Here is a 22231-nt window from a genome sequence, read left to right on the forward strand (position 1 = left end):
AGCGAAGATGGAAAAGGTACTTGAATCCCTGCCACTCATGTTGGAGATCCATATGGAGTCCCAGTCTCCCGGCTTTGGCTCAGCCCAGTCCTGGCTCTTCCAGGCATTTGGGAAGTGAACTAGCAGGTGGAAGGTGTCTCTCACTCTCAGTGTCTCTCAGTTGCTCTACCTTTCAAATACATAATATTAAAAAATAGCAGTTTCTCAGTGTTAAATTTCTTTTCCATATCTTCTTCTAGACAATCAGATTACTAACAATAACAGTAGGAAGTATTCCAGTCATGATAGCGATAGTAAAGTTATGAGGAACTTAATATAATACAAGTGAAAAAATTTGAATCTAAGAGTTTGAGTGATGTTGATGGTTTCCATTTTAAAAATATATTAGTGAAAATTGTTTAGCTTTTTTTATTTTTTATTTTTTTTATTTTTTTTATTATTTTTTGACAGGCAGAGTGGACAGTGAGAGAGAGAGACAGAGAGAAAGGTCTTCCTTTGCCGTTGGTTCACCCTCCAATGGCCGCCTTGGCCTGCGCACTGTGGCCGGCGCACCGCGCTGATCCGATGGCAGGAGCCAGGTGCTTCTCCTGGTCTCCCATGGGGTGCAGGGCCCAAGCACCTGGGCCATCCTCCACTGCACTCCCTGGCCACAGCAGAGAGCTGGCCTGGAAAAGGGGCAACCGGGACAGAATCTGGCGCCCCGACCGGGACTAGAACCGGGTGTGCCGGCGCCGCAAGGCGGAGGATTAGCCTGGTGAGCCGCGGCGCCAATTGTTTAGCTTTTATATTACTTTTATTATAGTAATAATATCATCAAAAAATTATAAGATTTGGTTACCAAACCACCTGATGGGTGTCCCAACTGAATAAGTGCATGATTTATTGTAAGCAAGGATAAAATTCAATTTCATTTGTTAACATTTGACTTTCCAGTCAAATGTTGTCTCCAGATTCTTTTTTGTCTTAGCTCCTAAAGAGAGAGCGCTGTGATACCACGAAGGTGATAGAGGTTCTCGGCTCACCAGGATAGACTTGGTGCAAACAATTTAATATGTGTCTAGCTAACAGGCATATCTGAGGTTTAATCAGAATACTTTGATGTGTTGAGATCTTCACCCATTTTGAGGCCCTAAAATCACACACACATCCATATATACGCAGGGACAGATACATTCTTTTATTTGATACCTCCAACCCCCTACACTCTCTGATTAAAGTATCATTATTACTATTATTTGTAGCAAGGTGTTCCCAGAGCTGTGATAAATCCTGCAAAAAATCCCCAAGTTCATTGTCTGCCAGTTTATCATCGTTGGTTTTCCTGGTCCCTATTTACTGTTCAACTTCAGTAAGTCAGATGCACAATAATTTGTATATTTTTCCTTACTACTTAAGTTTCTCTTGTAGTTGAATTAACGAGACAATTGGAAACATCTGGCGCATCTTCCCAAGAAGCTACATCCTTTGAGAAACTGTTGGCAGGAACGAGTTTAGGTGTTTGTTATGTGGAAGTATGATCTTCCAGATTAACTGAAGGTTCTGGAGCCGTCCTGGGGAATAAAGTCCTTTAGTTTTAAATTAATAGAAAGTGAGTAAAATTAAATCCATAGTAGGTGTACAAGGTAAATTTTTAAGTCAGAGTTTCAGTTTTTGAATCCTAAGAAAAATATTCTTAGCTCTGAGTTTGGAAAGAAGTTTATGAGCAGTTTAAGTTCTGGTCTTTGTCCAGGGAAGAAAACATAGTGTCAGATTTTATTAGTTTATAAATTGGACAATAGAAAATGAGAATTTGGTGCAATGAAACGAAATGGGTATGTAGTAAGACCTTGCCCTCTAAATTTGATTATTAGTATTTACCTTGTTGCTTGCTGCATGCGTGTGTATAATATGCACACATGGATAAGATTACCAACAACAGGATATATGAAGTACAGTTGCTCATGAGGAAAGTAATAAACTTGAAGAGAATTCAATTAATTCTTCCCACGAGTCTTACTCAAAAGTTTGCTGTGAAATCCTCATTTGAAGCATAGAGCTTTTCATCACACTTGTGTTTATTAGTGCAGCCTGTTTTATATTTAGTCTCTACTTAAGGAATAAAAGACTTCTCTAACCTTAGATTACTCTTCTTTCACTCCAGAAAGATCTCCAAATATTTAGAGTTTAGAAGCTTCCAAGAAAAATGTTGAGTGATTGTAGTTTTTCAAAAAATTCTAAGACTTAGAAACTTCTTTGTTTTAAAAGCAATAAGTACAATTATTTAAAGTTTTAGTAGAGCTAGGTTAAAGATTACTCATTAGGAAAACAAGAGAATTATTTAAAGATCCAATGCTTTTAAAATTGTAATTGAAAATTTAAATTGGCAAACAAAAAAGCGGTCTGCAGCCTAATGTTTATTGCAGCTCAATTCACAATAGCTAAGACCTGGAACCAACCTAAATGCCCATCAACGGTAGACTGGATAAAGAAATTATGGGATATGTACTCTTTAGAATACTATACTGCAGTAAGAAACAACGAAATCCAGTCATTTGCAACAAAATGGAGGAATCTGGAACACATCATGCTGAGTGAAGTAAGCCAGTCCCAAAGGGACAAATACCATATGTTCTCCCTGATCGGTGACAACTGACTGAACACCAAAAAGGAAACTTGTTGAAGTGAAAGGGACACTATGGGAAACGGTGACTTGATCAGCATAGCCCTGACTGTTAATGAACAACTTAATACATTAAAAAAAAAAAAAAAATTGTAATTGAAAAATCTACAGATTCTTGAACATGAAGAAATTCTTCTTGAACTCCATGTTCTCGCATTTGTTCGTTTGTTGCAGTTAGATTTCTTCCTTTTAATTTAGTAATACAAACGTCTGAAAAATACAGGGTGTAGATTATGCTGACAGTTCAGTTGCAAAATACTCTGCCTTCCATTATTGTGTACTCTTTTCTTTTCAACTATTTACTTGATGAAGCATTTGTTTGTTTATTTATTTATTTGACAGGCAGAGTTAGACAGTGAGAGAGAGAGACAGAGAGAAAGGTCTTCCTTCTGTTGGTTCACCCCCCAAAGTGGCCGCTACAGCCGTCGGCATGTTGCATGCCAGTGCGCTGTGAGATCTGAAGCCAGGAGCCAGGTACTTCTCCTGGTCTCCCATGGGGTGCAGGGCCCAAGCACTTGGGCCATCCTCCACTGCACTCCCTGGCCACAGCAGAGAGCTGGCCTGGAAGACGGGCAACTGGGACAGAATCCGGTGCCCCGACCGGGACTAGAACCCGGTGTGCCGGCGCTGCAGGCGGAGGATTAGCCTAGTGAGCCACGGTGCTGGCTTGATGAAGCATTTGTAAAATATCTTTGGTTTCTGGAAAATATTGTTCATTTAGGGACAATGATGTTCTTGAAAAATATTGGGGACTAGTTTTCTGTGCTCCTAAAAAGTCAAACAATTCGTAGGAAAACTCTTGGATTTTATCCCCTCAAAGTGTCTTCTTGTGTTTCTTAAAACACTGTTTTAGTCTATTTCCTACTGCTCTATAAAAAAAAGAAATCCAGAGGCTGGATACTTTACAAAGAAAAGGGTTTATCCGGCTCACAATTTTTGAGGTTGAAGAACATGACCCTGAGTTCTACTCAGTGCTGGGGAGGGCTCCTTGATAGCACATCCTTGGCAGATGGTGTCACAACAGCAGGTGCATGTGTGAAAGGGAGAGCTAGCATGGCCAGACAGGAAACAAGAGAGTGACTCGGGAGTCATTCGCTCTTTCATAACATCTCACTCTTGTGGGGACTAACTGGGGTCCCACAAAAACTACCTTAACCTGTTCTGAGGTCAGTGCACCCCTGACAGCCTAAGCACCTCTCCCTAGGCTCTGCCTCCTCAAGGTTCCAACACCTCCCAACATGTCTACACTGAGGACGGAGCTTCCGACACAGCAACACTTGGGGGACAAACCACATCCAAAGCAAGGAGGCAGCCTCCATGGAGACACTGTATTCTTTGTTGTCGATGCTACTGTAGAAATAAAAATATGTATTCTATCGCAGACTTGGGAGAACATAAGCATGCAGGGTATTTATTATCCATGCATATAAGGCTAGCACTGAGGGACTCAGTCACACTCCCTAACAGGCTGTGTTTAAACTAAGTGACAGCATGCTTCGCTTTACTGCACTTCACAGATGTTGCATGTCTTCAAGTTGCAAGTGCAGGGCCACCTCATGTGGAGCAAGTCTGCTGGTGACATTTCCCCAAGAGTGTGAAGCTCATTTTGTATCTCTGTCACACATTTTGATAATTCTCACCTTAGTTCACCTTTTTTCATGATTCCTATGTCTGTTCAAATGATCTGTGATCAGTGACCATTATTATGATTGTTTTGAGGCACCATGTCTACATAAGAGTGAACATAATTGGCAAATGCTGTATATTCTGCCAGCTCCAATTGTTTGTCCTGTGATCTCTCTCCTTCTCAGGCTGCACCATTTCCCGAGATGTAACTTGATTGAAATTATGCCAGTTAATAACATCACATTGGCCTCAGAGGGCTCAAGTTAAAGGAAGAGTCCCACATCTCTCACGTTAAATAAAAAGAAACAGTGCAGCTTAATGAGAAAGGCATGGCCGGCTGAGATGGGGCAACACAGACCTCTTCCACCAGTCCAGCAAGTTGTGAATGTGAAGGAGAACCTCCTGGAGGAAATTTAAAGTTGTATTCCAGTGAGCACGAAAGACAAGAAAGTGAAACAGGCTGCCGGCGCCGTGGCTCACTAGGCTAATCCTCCACCTTGCGGCGCCGGCACACCGGGTTCTAGTCCCGGTCGGGGCGCCGGATTCTGTCCCGGTTGCCCCTCTTCCAGGCCAGCTCTCTGCTATGGCCAGGGAGTGCAGTGGAGGATGGCCCAGGTGCTTGGGCCCTGCACCCCATGGGAGACCAGGAAAAGCACCTGGCTCCTGGCTCCTGCCATCAGATCAGCGCGGTGCGCCGGCTGCAAGCGGCAGCCATTGGAGGGTGAACCAACGGCAAAGAAGACCTTTCTCTCTCTGTCTCTCTCTCTCACTGTCCACTCTGCCTGTCACAAAAAAAAAAAAAAAAAAAAAAAAAAAAAAAAAAAGACAAGAAAGTGAAACAGGCTTATTGCTTATGTGGAGGATATCCTAGTGGCCTAGATAGAAGACCAAAACAGCCATAGCATTTCCTTCAGTCAGAGCTTCATCCGAAGGACGTCTCCTACTCTTCGGTTCTATGAAGAGAGGTGAAGAAGTTTGAAAGAGCAGAGACTGGTTCATGAGATTTGTGGAGAGAAACCATTACTATAACATTATCATAAACAGTAGACTACAGTATTGTGGTGGAAGGGAAGGCGTGCGTGCTGAAGTAGCAGCTACAAATCATCCAGAAGATTCAGTTAAGATAATTAATGAAGGGGTCTGCACTAAACAGATTTTCAGTGTACACAAATCAGCCTTCTTTCAGACGAGGATGCCCTTGAGGACTTTCATAGCCAGAGAGAAGTCAAGTCCTGGCTTCAAAGCTTCAAAGAATAGGCTGGCTTCCTCTTAGGGGTTAATGCAACTGCTGATTTTAAGTTAAAGCCAATGCAAATTTATCGTTCCAAAAATCTCAGGACCCTCAAGAATTACAGCAAATGTGCTCTGTTGGCAGAGCAGCAATGCCTTCTAGATAGCACATCTGTTTACAACATGATTAACTGGATATTTTAAGCCCTCTGTTGAGACCTAATGCTCAGGAAAAAAAAAATCCTTTTAAAATATGATTGCTCATTGTCAGTACACCGCATCACCTAAGAGCACTAAATGGAGAGCCACAAGAATGTTGCTCTCACGCCTCTTAACATGCATTCCGCAGCCTGCAGATCAAGGAGTAATTTGGATTTACAAGTTTCATTCCTTGAAAAATACGTTTTGTATGGCTATAACTGCTATATATTGTGATTCATGGGTGAGATCAAAATATCAACATTAGCAGGAGTTTGGGGGAAGTTGATTCCAAACTTCACGTATGATTTGGAGGAGCTCATGTCCTCAGTGGAGGAAAAACTGTAGATGTATGGACATAGCAGGAAAACTAGAATTTGAAGCAAGACCTGAAAGTGGGACCGGATTGCTGCACACTCAGGATAAAACTGCCACAAGAGGAGTTGATTCTTAGAGATGAACAAAGGAAGTGATTGCTTGAGATGGAAACTACTTCCGGTGAAGTTGCAACAAGCATTGTTGAAATAAGACATACACTTAGTTAAGGAAGCAGCAGCAAGGCTTCAGAGAATCAATTTCAATGCTGAAAGAAGCTCTGCTCGGAGTGAAATGCTACCCAACCGCACGGCATGCAGAGAGCTCATTTAGGAAAGGAGTCAGTTTAGCAGACCTCATGGTTGTCCTGTTTTTTAAAGATTGATTTAGTTGGAAGGTTGGGAAGTTAAAAGGCAGAGAGACACACACACACAAACAGATTGAAAGAGAGGGGCGGTGAGAGGGAAGGAGGGAGAGAGAGATCTTCCATTTGCTGGTTCACTCCCCAAATGGCTGCAATCACCAGAGTTATTTCAGGCCAGAGCCAGGAGCCAGGAACTCCATCCTGGTTTCCTACATGGGTGATTGGGACCCAAGAAATTGGGCCTTCATCTTCTGCTTTCCCAGTAACATCAGCAGGGCCCTGAGTGGAAGTGGAGCAGCCAGGACTAGTACCGTCGGCTTCCCAAGGGATGATGTAACTAGCTACTTCACAATGCCATACCCATTGCTGTCTTATTTTAAGAAATTGCCACAGTCACCTTAACCATCAGCAACCAACACCCCGATCAATCATCAGCCATCAACCCTGAGGCAAAACCCTGCCCCAGCGAAAAGATGATGGCTCACGGAAGGCTCATATGATCCTAGAGTTTTTTTAGCAATAATTTTTTTTTTTTTTTTTTTTTTTTTGGAATTTAAGATCCAGAGACAAAGAGTTCTCCTTTGGAGATTCACTCCCCAAATACCCTAAACAACACCAGCCTAGGGGAGTCAGGAGCCCAAAACTCAATCCAGGTCTCCCAGGTTGGTGGTGGGACCCAACTAGCAGGGTCAACACATAGTAGCAGGAAGCTAGAATTTGGAGCAGAGCTGAGACTTGAGCCCAGACACTCTGATATGGGATGTGAGCATCCTAACCGGTGGCTTAACTCTTGGGTCAAAAGTCTGCCCCATGGAGTGTTTTAATTAGGTGTATGCATTGTTTTTTAGACATATTAAACATAATAGACATAATGCTATTAAACACAATAGACGACAGTATTGTGGTGTGAGCATAGCTTTTATGCGTACTGAGAAGATAAATCATGTGATATACTTTATTTCAGTATTTGCTTTATTAAGGTGGTTTGGAACCAAACCTGCCATCTCTCCCCAGAGGATGCCTGGGCATGTGTGCATCATAGGTATTCTTGTTTGCTCACTGTCGAAGGAGGAACATTGCTAAAAAGTAATTTTATTTAAATTATAGATCTTGGGCCGGCGCCGTGGCTCTCTTGGTTAATCCTCCGCCTGCAGCGCCGGCATCCCATATGGGCGCCGGTTCTAGTCCCAGTCGCTCCTCTTCCAGTCCAGCTCTCTGCTGTGGCCCGAGAAGGCAGTGGAGGATGGCCCAAGTGCTTGGGCCCTGCACCCGCATGGGAGACCAGGAGGAAGCACCTGGCTCCTGGCTTCGGATTGGCACAGCGCAGGCTGTGGCGGCCATTTAGGGGGTGAACCAACGGAAGGAAGACCTTTCTCTCTGTCTCTCTCTCTCTCACTGTCTATAACTCTACCTGTCAAATAAATTAAGATAAAATAAATTGTAGGTCTTCCCTGACTCAGAAAACTTTTAGTTCCCCCTCAAAACTGACATATTATAGTAGGCATTTTATAGATAAACTATTACTTGATATAAATAAAGTAGCTTTCACGTAGAAAAAAACATTTTTATAACTCAGAAATGCTTATACAGTTTCACATTCTGAAAAGCAATTACATTTGTGTGATCAAGTATTTAATATTTTAGATGAGTTATTCTGAAAGTTAAAACAATGTGAGAATATGTCTTACTTCTTACTCAGCTCCCTGATCAGGTGCCTGGGAAGCAGCAGCTGATGACTCAAGTACTTGAGTCCCTGCCACCTCCGCGGGAGACCTGGATGGAGCTCCTGGCTTCTGGCTTTGTCATGCTCCAGCCTCAGCTGTTGCAGCCATTTGGAGAGTAAACCAGAGGCTTGAAAATCTATCTCTGCCTTTCAAATAAATAAATAAACAAAATTTTTAAAAAATTTAGAAATGTAAAAAAGTGACACACAGTGCATATCTTGGGCTTACAGACAACACTGTTTCTGTTGTAATTACTCAGTGGTGCTACCATAGCTCAGAAGTGGTCTAAATAATACATAAATGAAATAGCATAGCTCTGATCCAATAAAACTGTATTTACAGTTACTGGTGTCCAATTCACTGGCTGTAGTTTTTTGTACTTTGCTGTGTCTTTAACACCCTACATGATCAGTATTTGGTCTCATTTTTAATATTCTGATAGAACAGAATTTGACAACAGGGAAAATATCCTAAGGAAGTGAATCTGTACTTCTTTGTTGTTCAGTGCTCTGAGCCTCCAGCTGTCCTGGAAACCTAGAACCTGGCTAATGCAGAATGCTAACTTGTCATTGTTCAGTTATTGAGGACTTCCCAAGTGCTGGGTACTGTATGCATCATTTCATGGTGTCCGCACCTGCCAGGGAGAAGCTGAGTCACAGTGAGCTTGGGTTAGTACTATGCTTAGGATTTGTACAGCCAATAAGGAACAGATTTTAACCCAAATCGGTGGCCATGAAAACCCAACATTAAATGTCTTTCTTCTACATCTTTATTGAGTTGGCCTTAGAAATAGTCTTCATGTACTGATGCCATCAGAAATACTTCTGGAATAATAATGAGACAAAATGACAAATATTCAGGTTTTCATTCCAAACATGAAAGGAATCCACTGTCTAGCCATGTCCAGCACACTGGCTACGGTGACTTGGGGTGCAGGTTTACTACTGACTAAATCAGAAAGAGCCACCAGAAAGTGGTCCTTTCTCAGTGAGTGCAGAATCTTAGTTAACCCTCTTATCCTGTATAGGAAAACAGGAAAAAATGAGAGTAAAACTGAAACTGGAAAACTTGTGATGTCTTTCCAAAGGAATCTTGTTTCTTTGTTTCTTCCTTTTTTTTTTTTTTTTTTTGGTGGGGAGGACTTTAAACACAGACTTCTAACTATTTTAGTTCTTTGCAACTTAATTTGCTTTTTCCTTTTCCCTCAAGTAGACCTGGGCAAAGAAAAGAAACAAACAAACAAAAAATCCCAAACATCTTTGATTTTCTTGCTTCAAGTCTAGAGATAGGAAAAATGGCAATTTTCCCTAGACCTGAGCAAGGCAAAGGTAATAGGGGACTCAGCAAGACAGAGCTGCTGAAACTCCCTAAGGGTCGGGACGCAGAGTCACACGGGCTAGACGCTATCTTAGCAATACCATCCTCAGTTTGACTCTTAGTGAATCAGACATGTTCATTACGTTTGCTTGTTCCTATTGAAATATCATAGCTTTATTTATTTATTTGCGAGGGAGCGAGAGAACAAGCAAGCACACACATTTCTAGACTTTGATTCACTTCCCAAATGCCGACTGAGATTCCCTAAACTGGGGCTGAAGTCAGAATGAGAACTGAGAATTTAAGTCTCCTAGGTGGTTGGCAGAAACACAAACACTTGATCCATCACCTTCTCCTAGGATCTGAATTTGCAGGAAGCTGGTGACAATAGCCCCGGCTTGATGTCAAACCCAGGTGGCCTGATATGGGGTGTGTACATATTACTTGGTGTCTTAACCTCTAGTCCAGATACTTTCCCCCAAACATCAGTTTTTGCAAGTCTTCCTTCGTAAGATTTACCTTCTGTCATTTTGCTCACTGTGATTGATTATTCCAGGAGCCACGTGTAGTTTTCTTGTATGTCTTTTGAAGTTTTATGAATAGAAAACGTACATGAAGGAGATTGATGTTAGTTATTGGAATGCTGGATGATGTTATAGATGTGCAAACTCCCTCACTGTGAGAGTTGTTCTCAGAATCCCAAGGGCTGTTTTGTGTTCTTTTTACCTCTAAGCTCTACTTCTTTTCCCTAACGCGATCTTTGCCAGTGCCTATAGTATTGTCTTTCTCCCTCCACCCCTACTTTAAAATACTGATTTGGAGTTCTTTTTTATGACCTTGTTATCAATGCATGTCTAATTGTATATGTTGAAACTATTTTATCTCCATTTGTGGGTTGTCCTTTCCTGCGTTTTAGTGTTGTTTATTTTTTATTTGAAAAGCAGGGAGGGGGGACAGAGAGCTCTCATTTGTTGGTCTATTCCCCAAATGCCCATGAATAGCTGCAGCTGGACCAAGCCAAAGCCAGAATTCTGAACTCAATCTGAGACTCCCATATGGGTGGCTGGTACCCAGGTGCATGAGCCATTACCTGGTGTCTCCCAGAGTTTGCTTTAGCAGGAAGCTGGAATTAGAAGAGAGCTGGGATTCAAAGCCAGGCACTCTGAAATAAATTGTCTTTCAACTGTGGAGTCAAATGCCCACTCCTTTGGTATTCTTAATAAATGGATTTTGTTTTTATGTTTTAAAAATCCTTCTTTGTTCCAATGCTATAAGATATTCTTCTGCATGACTTCCAAAAATTTCATTGATTTATCTTTTTAATTTAAATCTCTAATCCAACTGAGATTGATTTTTGTGTGTTATAAAAAACAGTGATTCTACTTTTTTCTCCACTAGGATAATCCATGGTGCCAAAACACGTATTAAAAACTTTTCCCTTTCCCCAGTGACCTACTGAATTTCTATGAGTAGACTTGAGCCAATACAAATTTTTTTAATCAACTTTAGCTGTATAATATCAGCTTTGATATCAGGTAGGGTGTATAACAGCATATAGTTCTTCTCAGTTTAGAGTTTCCTGATGATTGAGCTTTTATTATTCCATAAAATTTAAAATCAGTTATTAGAAATAATGAATTACAATGACATTGAGTGTATTAATTAATTTGGGGGGAGTTGAGAAATTTGCAAAATTGAGTAATTCTATCCATACTTGTAATAAATATGTTCATTTATTTAGACCTTTTACTGAGGACTTTCCATAAATTTTCTGATCCTCTGGATAACTTCTTTTATTAAAATTATTCTCAAATATTAGATGTTTTGATCATATCTTTTAACATTTTCTGGTGTACAGAAATACAATTGACTTTTCAGAATAATTTGACCTTAGCAAATGTGCTGAACTTTGTTAATAATTATGATTTTTTTCCTATGGATTCTTTTTATGTCCTTTGTAAACAGTTAAAATACCTATAAATGATAATGGTTTGTTTTTTCCTTAAAAAAAAAAAAAAAAACCTTTCCTTTCTCTATTCTTGCTGATTTATTTAGTTAGTGTCTACTTCAGTGTTATATTAAAGATAATTGAAAATGAATCTTGATGAAGAATGGGATGGGAGAGGGAATGGGAGATGGGATGGTTGTGGGTTGGAGGGAGGTTATGGGGGGAAAAGCCGCTATAATTAAAAATTGTCAAAATTTGTACTTTGGAAATTTATATTTATTAAATAAAAGTTGAAAAAAAGATCATGGGTATTTTCATTTTGTTTCTGACCTTAAAGGAAATTATTTTAATAATTTACATTCAGTATTATGGTTGCTATAGATTTTTTTGAAGATTTATTTATTTGAAAGGCAGAGTTATAGAGAGAGGGAGAGAGAGAGAGAGAGATCTTCCATCTGCTAGTTCATCCCCAAATGGCCACAGTGGCCACAGCTGGGCCAGGCTGAAGCTGGGAGCTAGGAGCTTCGTCCAGGTCCCCCACAAGGGTGCAGGAAGCCTTAGCACTTGGGCCATCTTCCACTGCTTTACCCAGGCACATTAGCAGAGAGCTGGATGGGAAGTGGAGCAGCCGGGACATGAACTGGTGCTCATATGGAATCCAGCACTGGAGGCAGCAACTTTACCTACTATGCCACAACACCAAGCCCTGCCACAGATTTTCAATGATACACTTTATAATTCTTAGAAATGTGCCTTTTATTCCAAGTTCTGTCTCTATGGCTATCTCTCCATATAGGTACACAAATGTAAATATCTACACACATAATAAATAGGTTGGACTTACACTTTTAGTGTAAAACCTACGTTTTAGTGATCTATTGTACTGCATCATGATTACAGTCAATAATAACGTGTGATATAGTTCAAAATAGCTAAAGCAATAGATTTTTAATGTCCTTAACACAAACATTTAAGCTGGCAAGATAATTGATATGTGAACCTTGGCCAGATTTTTCTACCATGTACACATCAAAACATCACATTGTAGTCTATAAATATACACAATTATTATTTGTCAACTTAAGTTATTAACAAATAAATGGAATCATATAAAATGAATACACATACATTTCTTAACTGATGACATCGTTATGGCCTTATTCTTTTAATATACTAATGGAGTTTCCATATGAGCTTATCATTTGCTAATTTTCTCATCCTTTTTTTTTTTTAATTTTTTGACAGGCAGAGCGGACAGTGAGAGAGAGAGAGAGACAGAGAGATAGACAGAGAGAAAGTTCTTCCTTTTGCCGTTGGTTCACCCTCCAATGGCCGCCGTGGCCGGCGCACTGCACTGATACGAAGGCAGGAGCCAGGTGCTTCTCCTGGTCTCCCATGGGGTGCAGGGCCCAAGCACTTGGGCCATCCTCCACTGCCATCCCGGGCCTGGAAGAGGGGCAACCGGGACAGAATCTGGCGCTTCGACCGGGACTAGAACCTGGGGTGCCGGAGCCGCAGGCGGAGGATTAGCCTAGTGAGCCGCAGCGCCGGCCACTAATTTTCTCATCCTAAAACAACCTGCAGTTTACCTGGGGTTGGCTTGCTAATGCTTTGTTTAGATGTGTGGCTCCAAATTTCCTGAGTGAGAATGGTATCTTATTTTCCTCTTTTGTAAAGGCTTAGTTTGTTTTTGTATAAGTCTTATTCCAGAATAAAAAGAAAAAAAATACAAATAGGGGTTTGGGGGAAGTTACCCCTATTTGTATGTGTTTTTGTGTTTTGAGTATTTTTTTGTAATTTAATGGTAATTCTTTCCTTGAGTGTTTGGTAGTATACCCTAGAAGATCACATGGGTGTGTACTGCCCCTAATGGAATTACTGCAATGGTTCTACAGTAATTTGTATAAACATTTATATGATTTCTTCTGGAGTTAATCAAGCTACAATTTTTAGAATTTTTCCATGTCAGTTAATATTTTAAATTTATTGTTGTGCATGTATGCGTAACACAGCCTCTATTATCTCCTTAATATCTTAGCATCATACTTAGTTACTTTTTTATTGCTGATATTCCTTACTTATTTTTTATTTTTCTCTTGTCCATCTTGCTAGAGAGTATCACATAGCCAGTGTGGGCTTTCTGCATGCTTTCTATTGTTTGCTGCTATTCTACTTTATTCTACAGCCTTGCTTTTATTCTGCTGTTCATTTTCTAACTCCCATATGGAGTCAGTATTTTAATAGCATTTAACTTTGCTTATTTTCCAGTGAAATGTTTAAAGCTATCAATTTCCCTCTAAGAATTGCACTAGCAATTTTCCCTCCATTTTTGGTATGCATACCCTCGGTTGTGTTCAGTTTTAATGTATTCAATATATATTTGCCTTTCATTAAGTTCTTTGTCCATGAGTTATTTAGAATTTGTCACTTTGTTCTTTTTTTTTTTTTAGGTATTGTTTTACCCAACTCAGTGGGTTGACATCTTTGATCCATTGTGGAATTCTGACCATTTCATCTGATTATTGCTCTTCCTTTATTCTTTCTCTCTGCTGTAACTGATTTTGTATATGTTACTGCTTTTTGACTTAATTAGATTGTGGCAGGTAACATAATGTGAAACATACTAATCCTTTGATCTCTGTTGGAGCTTACTGATGACCCAGTTCATAGTAATTATTTGTGTCCTAAAAATATGTTTGTCTAACTACATGCAGTGTGCCTACAAACACATACTCTTCAGATAAAACTTTTTATTGTTTTATTCAGCTCTGAGATATCTTTGTAACACACTCTTCCTTGCTTGATCCACAAACTCGAGAGAAGGTGTGAAATATCCCAACCGCGATGATTGTTCTGTTAAATATCTTTTACTTTTAAAGTTTTACTTTAAATGGGTGATGTGGTCTCATTATTTACATAAAAGTTTAAAGGGCTAGCTCTTCATTATAAATTAAACTGAAAGGCAGAGTTACAGAGAGGCAGAGGCAGAGACAGAAAGAGAGAGAGAGGTCTTCCATCCCCTGGTTCATTCCCTAGGTGGCTGCAATGGCTAGAGCTGAGCCAATCCGAAGCCAGGAGCCAGGAGCCTCCTCAGGGTCTCCAACGTGGGTACAGGTGCCCAAGTACTTGGGCCATACTCCACTGTCTTCCCAGGCCATAGCAGAGAGCTGGATCTGAAGTGGAGTAGCGGGGACCTAACCAGCCCACATGGGATGCTGGAGCTGCAGGCGGTGGCCCTACTCGCTATGCCACAGTGCCGGCTCTGGAACTGTATATATTCTTTAGGTATGCCTCTGACATTTGGCATTGATTCTCCTCTCTGCTGTTTAACTCCTGTTTGAAATCTTTATCTTTCAATAGAACTAATGCAATCACAGCTGTTGTGATTTCTGACATAATTGAAGTTATTTATTTTATTTTATTTTATTTTATTTTATTTTATTTTTTGGCAGGTGAAGTTAGACAGTGAGAGAGAGAGAGAGAGAGAGAGAGAGAGACAGAGAGAAAGGTCTTTCTTCCGTTGGTTCATTCCCCAAATGGCCCCTATGGCTGGCACGCTGCGCGGATCCAAAGCCAGGAGCCAGGTGCTTCCTCCTGGTCTCCCATGCGGGTGCAGGGCCCAAGCACTTGGGCCATCCTTCACTGCCCTCCTGGGCCGCAGCAGAGAGCTGGCCTGGAAGAGAAGCAACTGGGACAGAATCCGACGCCCCGACCGGGACTAGAATCCGGGGTGCTGGAGCCGCAGGCAGAGGATAATCCAAGTGAGCTGCGGTGCCAGCCATAATTGAAGTTATTTCTACCATTCATATTTTTTTAACTTTGTCCTAATTTCCTGTTTTTATTTTATGTTTTCATTATTTTTTGCCATTGTTTTCCTTCTAGTTACTTTTTTGATCAATGTGAATTGGGAAGCTTAATAATTTATTTTTACTTTCAGGATTACTTTATAAAATTCAAGATGCATACATTAAAAAGGCTAATGTAATCATTTTACCCCATTCAGAGGGGTGGGTGAGCAGCTGGCAGAGCAGTTTGGGAACTCCTGGGATGCCTGCATCTCATATCGGAGTCCCTGGGTCTGAGTCCCAGTTACGCTCAAATTCCACCTTCCTGCTGAAGCACACCCTGGAATCCAGCAGGTGATGCTACCTATGTGGGGGACCCAGATTAGAAGTTTAACTCACTGCTTTCTCCTTTCTTACGTGCTAGTCGTGTCCATATTCCAATTTTATTTTTTAAGTCACTAAATTGAGCACTTTGATGTGTTTTACACGGATATTTTTGACATAAAATTTATTTACCCACAAACATATCCATTTCTTCGGTCATCATTCACTCCCATGTTTTAGGTCACTTAACCAAGGGTCACTTTAGTTTTCCTCGAGTCCTTTAGTCTTTTGGTATAAAATTATTCCCATTTGTTTGTCTGAAAATCATTTTGTTGTCATCCTATTACTGAAAGATAGTTTGACTATTTGTCTTGGTTTGCTCATTTATTGATGATATTGCTATGTGATCTTCTGGCTTATTAATCATTGAAAACTCAGATATCGATGCAAAGATCATTTTCTACAGGTAATTTGCCTTTTGTTTCTGGCTGTCCTTAAGATATTTTCTTTGTCTTTGGTGTTTTGTAGCTGACCGTAATGCATTTAAGTGTGGGTTTGTTTTCAACAACCTGGGGTTTCTGAAGCTGAGCAGCGCTGTTTTTCAACAATCCAGGAAGTACCTCTGCTAGCTCTTCACCACTGCCTTTCTCTCATTTTTTTCTTTCTCTCTTCATACTTTCCTCTGTCTTTTTAATGTGTATTTCATATTTTCTGTTTCCTTTTTTCTCAGTGCCACTTTCTAAGCAATTTAGATTTACCTTTGAGCTTACTAATTCTTTTGAGTGTTGTGCATTCTCTTTTGGATATTTAATACAAAGGCCAATTTAAAAGTGTTTAGTGATTAGATTTCTATTTCTAATGATTCTAATTAGTTGTTTCCAGAACTACAAGGTCTGCTTTCATGATTTCTGGTTTTGTACTTGAATAGATTTTTAATTTCTTTTTTTATTGTTGTAGTAGATATTATTCTTATCTGATCATTTCAGTATCTGGAGTATCTAAAATGTATGTGTTGAGTCTTTTTATTTCTGGGCTTTCATTGAATTTTTTTAAAATATTTTACTGTACATGTATTTGTTTTGAGAATTTACCTATGGAACTTGTTTGAAACCTGGGCTAGACATAAGTTTTACCCGAGACTATTATATTTTTATACCAAGTATCTGAGAGCACTTAGTGCAACTCTGGTTTAGAATGAGTTACCAGTTTGAGGCTTCGGAGCTTGCGTACGAATTCTGGCCAGAACACCTTTGAGCATCTGTTTATGGTTGCAAGGATCGAGATTATTTGTTTGTTTCTACTGAGACAAGACTGGCAAATGTTCTTGTTACATATTTCTGTTCTTCGTTTGATTGTGAGTGTCCCTCACATGAAAGGCACAGCTCTTTCTGTTCGCAACTTGAATTCAGTGTTCCTGTGCGCTTTCCTGTCTTGGGAAGCCCATACTTTGTTTTCTTAGCCTTTTGACACAAAACTAATGTTGAAAGTATCCAGGATTGGTGGATGCCTCAAGAGATAGCTTATCTTTCTGGATACCTGCTTTTATTTTATTTGTGTGTGTTTATCTTTCCTTCCTTTTTGTCAGTTTAGCAATGAAAGAGGAAAGAAAATGGAAGGAAAGTACAAGGAGACCTCAAGAGTTTGAGGAGAATGGCATTAAAATAAAAGTTAAAAAGATAAACTTTGTTTCTGAACATAAGCACTACCAAGTTGAAGAAACTTGTAAAGAATGATACCACCATGCAGTTCATCTGAGGGTCCTGGGAACTTAGCCATGTAGTCATTTTCACATTGCTAACTGTAAAGGCTATTTTACACTATTTTATTTATTTGGTGGTGGTGGGGGAGTGGAAAGAGAGAGAGAGGAGAAATAGAGAGAGAGGGACCTCACATCACCTTGTTCATGCCACAGCACTGGGGCTGAGTAAGTTCTGAAACCAGAAGCCAGGATCTTAATCCAGTTCTCATCTGTGAGTGATGGGGACCCAGTTGCTTGAGTCATCACTCCTGCTCCCCAGAGTCTCCATTACCTGAAAGCTAGAGTTAGGAGCCAAAAGTGGGAATCAAACCCCAGTACTCCGCTTATGGGGTAGGGATGGGGGTTTCTTAACAGGCTTCTTAATTGTGGGGCTAAATGACTGTACCTTAAGGACTTGTTAATATTACAAAGCAGAATGAGCCAGAAGGAGCCAAATCAGGACTGTAAGGTGGATGCTCACTCACCCTAGTTTGTTGAGAAAAATGAGCAAACACATTGTGATGATGGAGAAGACCTCTGATGAAGCTTTCCTGGGCATTTTTTAGCTAAAGCATTGGCTTTCTCAAGTGAAAACGCTCTCATCATAAGCAGATGTTACCTAGAAAGTTAATAAGAAAAACGCACCAAACTGCGTAAAAACAATGTTCCTGTGACATCTGCTCTTGACTGGTCCACTGTTTGACAGGATCAATTCCACCTCTTGGTAGCCATTGCTTTGGTTGTGCTTTGTCTTCAGGATCATACAGATAAAGCCTGTTTCACCTTCTGTTGAGATTCTTCAAGGGAATGCTTCAGGATCTTGACTGTATTTGTTGAAAATTTCCACTGAAAGCTCTGCTCTTGTCTGCAGCTGAGCTGAGAACAACAGGTTTGGCATCCGACTTTGAGCAGGAAGTTTTCTCCACTTTAATGTTTCGGTCTGCATTCCATTAACTGAAGCAAGAGATGTATTTGCTGTTGGCTGTTGTTTCTGCTGTCAATTGCTGGTCCTCTCCAATCATGGCACAAACAAGATGGCTTTGTTTCTTCAAGCCTGGCTCTGCAGGCTTCATCTTTAACATCACCTTATCACTTTTTAAAATGGAGTATCCACTTGTCAGCTATCATTACAGAAACACTGTCTCATGTAAACTTTTCATAAAACATGAGTGATTTCATTTTTCCTCCACCCAAGCTTCACCAGAAATTTGATGTTTGTTCTTTCTTCAATTTTATCAGAATTTTTGTTCCATGACAGATATTCTTTTTCTTTTCTTTTTTTTTTAAACTTTTATTTAATACATATAAATTTCCAAAGTACGACTTATGGATTACAATGGCTTCCCTCCCATACCGTCCCTCCCACCCACAACCCTCCCCTTTCCCACTCCCTCTCCCCTTCCATTCACATCAAGATTCATTTTAGATTATCTTAATATACAGAAGATCAGCTTAGTATACATTAAGTATGGATTTCAACAGTTTGCTCCCACACAGAAACATAAAGTGAAAAATAATAGATGATTTTTTTAAATGATGATGAAATCAGAGCAGACCTATTGTCATGTTTAATCCCAGTGAGAGTCAAGTTGGGAATTGATAATTTCTTTTTTTTTTTTTTTTTTTTACAGAGGATCAGTTTAGTATGCATTAAGTAAGGATTTCAACAGTTTGCACCCCCATAGAAACACAAAGTGAAATATATTGTTTGAGTACTTGTTATAGCATTAAATCTCAATGTACAGCACATTAAGGATAGAGATCCTACATGAGGAGTAAGTGCACAGTGACTCCTGTTGTTGACTTTACCAATTGACACTCCTGTCTATGGCATCAGTAATCTCCCTATGCTCCAGTCATGAGTTTCCAAGGCTATGGAAGCCCTCTAAGTTCTCCGACTCTTATCTTGTTTAGACAAGGTCATAGTCAAAGTGGAGGTTCTCTCCTCCCTTCAGAGAAAGGTACCTCCTTCTTTGATGACCTGTTCTTTCCACTGGGATCTCACTCGCAGAGATCTTTTGCCAGAGTGTCTTGGCTTTCCATGCCTGAAATACTCTCATGAGCTTTTCAGCCAGCTCCGAATGCCTTTAGGGCTGATTCTGAGGCCAGAGTGCTATTTATTCTTTTTCTTTTCTAAAGATTTATTTATTTATTTGGAAGTAAGAGCCACACAGAGAGAGGAGAGGCAGAGAGAGAGAGAGAGAGAGAGAGAGGTCTTTCATCTGCTGTCTCACTCCCCAGATGACTGCAGCGGCCAGCACTGTGCCCATCTGAAGCCAGGAGCCAGGAGCCACCTCCGAGTCTCCCATGTGGGCACAGGGGCCTAAGGACTTGGGTCATCTTCTACTGCTTTCCCAGGCCATAGCAGAGAGCTGGATTGCAAGTGGAGCAGCCGGGACTCCAACTGTTGCCCATTTGGGATGTTGGCACTGTCGGTGGCAGCTTTAAAAACCTGCTACACCACAATGCTGGCCCCCATCTTATTTTCTTAGTGCCTTAGCTAGGTGTTGTTCAGATGTTTTAAGGCAAGTCAGTATGAGTTTGTTTCAGTGCAAAAATAGTTTTGAAATCCATGCAGTTTTCTTATAATACACATTTTGCACGCATGAGCATTTTGAAGACTCCATATACAGCAGACATTTCTGCTCCAAAGAGGAATTTAACTGGTCAGAAGAACATGACGAAATATAAAAAAAAAAATTGATTATGATTGTTACCCTAAATATATCTGTGAAATGTAAGCTTGCACTGCTCTGCCACCTGCCCCCATTGTGCAGAGCGCAAATATTCCCATTAAGGTTGGCATTGATCTGCTTTTTCTCACTTTATCTGCTCCACCTACAGTACAGATACAGTTTTTCCATCAGTGGAATCTGGTCTTGTGTCTAAACACATCTCTGGGAGCTGTAACAAAGCCGGTTTCCCCTCTACCCACTGCTGTCTTCTCCACTATCAGCCCTGCCAAGACACAGACAGGATGGTGGGTAAGCGGTGCAGTTGTCAACAGTGAGGAGCAAGCCAGTCCCAAAGGCGTCTTAAGTCTTTGCACTGTGTTTGTTATTTAACCTCAGTTGCCTCCAGCCTCCTCACCCCACACCATGCAGCTCATACCTCCAGCACAGGCTTGACCTTCATGCCCAGATCTCAATTTGAGTGCATTTTAGCATCTCCAATCCAAAAAGATGAACACACATTGAAAATACTATTGCAAACTTTTTTTCTGTTTCTGACAACATCCTGTAAGACTTTTTTTTTTTTTTTTTTTTTTGACAGGCAGAGTGGACAGTGAGAGAGAGAGACAGAGAGAAAGGTCTTCCTTTTGCCATTGGTTCACCCTCCAATGGCCGCCGCGGCCAGCACGGTGCGCCGGTGCGCTGATCCAATGGCAGGAGCCAGGAGCCAGGTGTTTTTCCTGGTCTCCCATGGGGTGCAGGGCCCAAGCACCTGGGCCATCCTCCACTGCACTCCCTGGCCACAGCAGAGAGCTGGCCTGGAAGAGGGGCAACCGGGACAGAATCCGGCGCCCCAACAGGGACTAGAACCCGGTGTGCCGGTGCTGCTAGGCGGAGGATTAGCCTAGTGAGCTGCGGCGCCGGCCCCTGTAAGACTTTTGTGATTGTCGTTTCTACTCTGGAATTGGAAGAGAAGATATGGATGTGAATACTCTCCATCCCTGACTTACATAGGATGCATAGCAATAAGTAAAAAACAATCTTTATTGTTAACAACTTCCTAAAAATTCCAGCTAGCAATGTTAGACGAAATCGGGGGGGAGGGGTGGCTGGCTTTTCAGGAATTCTAACTCTATTTCTAGAATCGAAAGTGACAACTGAGTTTTTCCCAAAGGGTATTTACTTTGATTCCCTTATTTGAGGTTTGGATAAACACTTTGACTTAAATTTATGAGGAAGTCAATAATTTCACAGATAATAGAGCCATTTGCCCAAAAAACACCTTCCTGGGTAATTCAATGTGATAACTCTTGTAGTTTTACCAATTACTCAGCATTCACCAGTATGTAGAAGCCTGGCAATATTTCTGTCACTCAGTGAGTCTACATTTGGGTTAAAAAAAAGGAGTTCTGGCAAAAACTGATTTGCACTACCAAAACATTCAATTTTCCAGTCATCTTGTTTTTATCGGTTACTGTGCGCACAAAGAGGCAGAAAGAACATGGTGCCAAGGAAGGGGATGCCTTCCCAATACTGAGGAAATCGCCAATAATTCACAAAAATGGAGCCTGAAAGAGTTGAAAAGGTCACTCTCCCAGCCATGACAATAGCAGGCATTTGTTTTATCCAGGAGTTATGCCGCGTGTTATCTGTTATATGCTATCTGCATAAATAAATCATTTTGACCTGTGTTACTTCTTGCACAAAATTATCTGCTTTACAGTTGCTTCCTATCCTGATGTCATCAATATTTATAGCTTTTTCTTAAGTTCAATTCCAGTGTACTTTCAATGTACTCTTTTTGAAGCTGGAATTTTTACTCTCAGCATTTTGATGTGATATGTTTATTGTCAGCTACAGTTATTGTTAAGGTATTCAAATACTAATTCAATTATGAGTTCATTTTCAATTTGTGAAAGTAGCACAGTGCAGATTTAAACCTTGAAAGATCTGAAAAATCATTATGTCTGGTAAAAGTTCCTTATTGTGAAAATGTATTCTGACCATATAGGGATGTCTATAAAAAGATCTTTATTCCTTTAGAAAAATATTGGCTTTTTTTTTTTAAACAAGATTCAACATTTTTTATTTACATTATTTATGACATACATTAATGGTCTTACACAATTAACTAAATCTAACAACAATGGTGAGAACGGAATATAAAAGACACAATTCAAAATTTTTATCAGGTGGAAATACTTTTTCACTAACTGAAAGGTATGATAAATGATCAGCCATTAACAAGTTATGGGCTATATCAATTCACTTCTTAAAATTGAAAGTCAGCCACACAGCTACTAAAACAACTGGAAATTTGCAAATGCAAAT

The sequence above is a fragment of the Oryctolagus cuniculus genome, chromosome 8 (assembly GCF_051225735.1).
Source record: "Oryctolagus cuniculus isolate XC-2025 breed Fujian yellow rabbit chromosome 8, ASM5122573v1, whole genome shotgun sequence".
NCBI lineage: Eukaryota > Metazoa > Chordata > Mammalia > Lagomorpha > Leporidae > Oryctolagus > Oryctolagus cuniculus.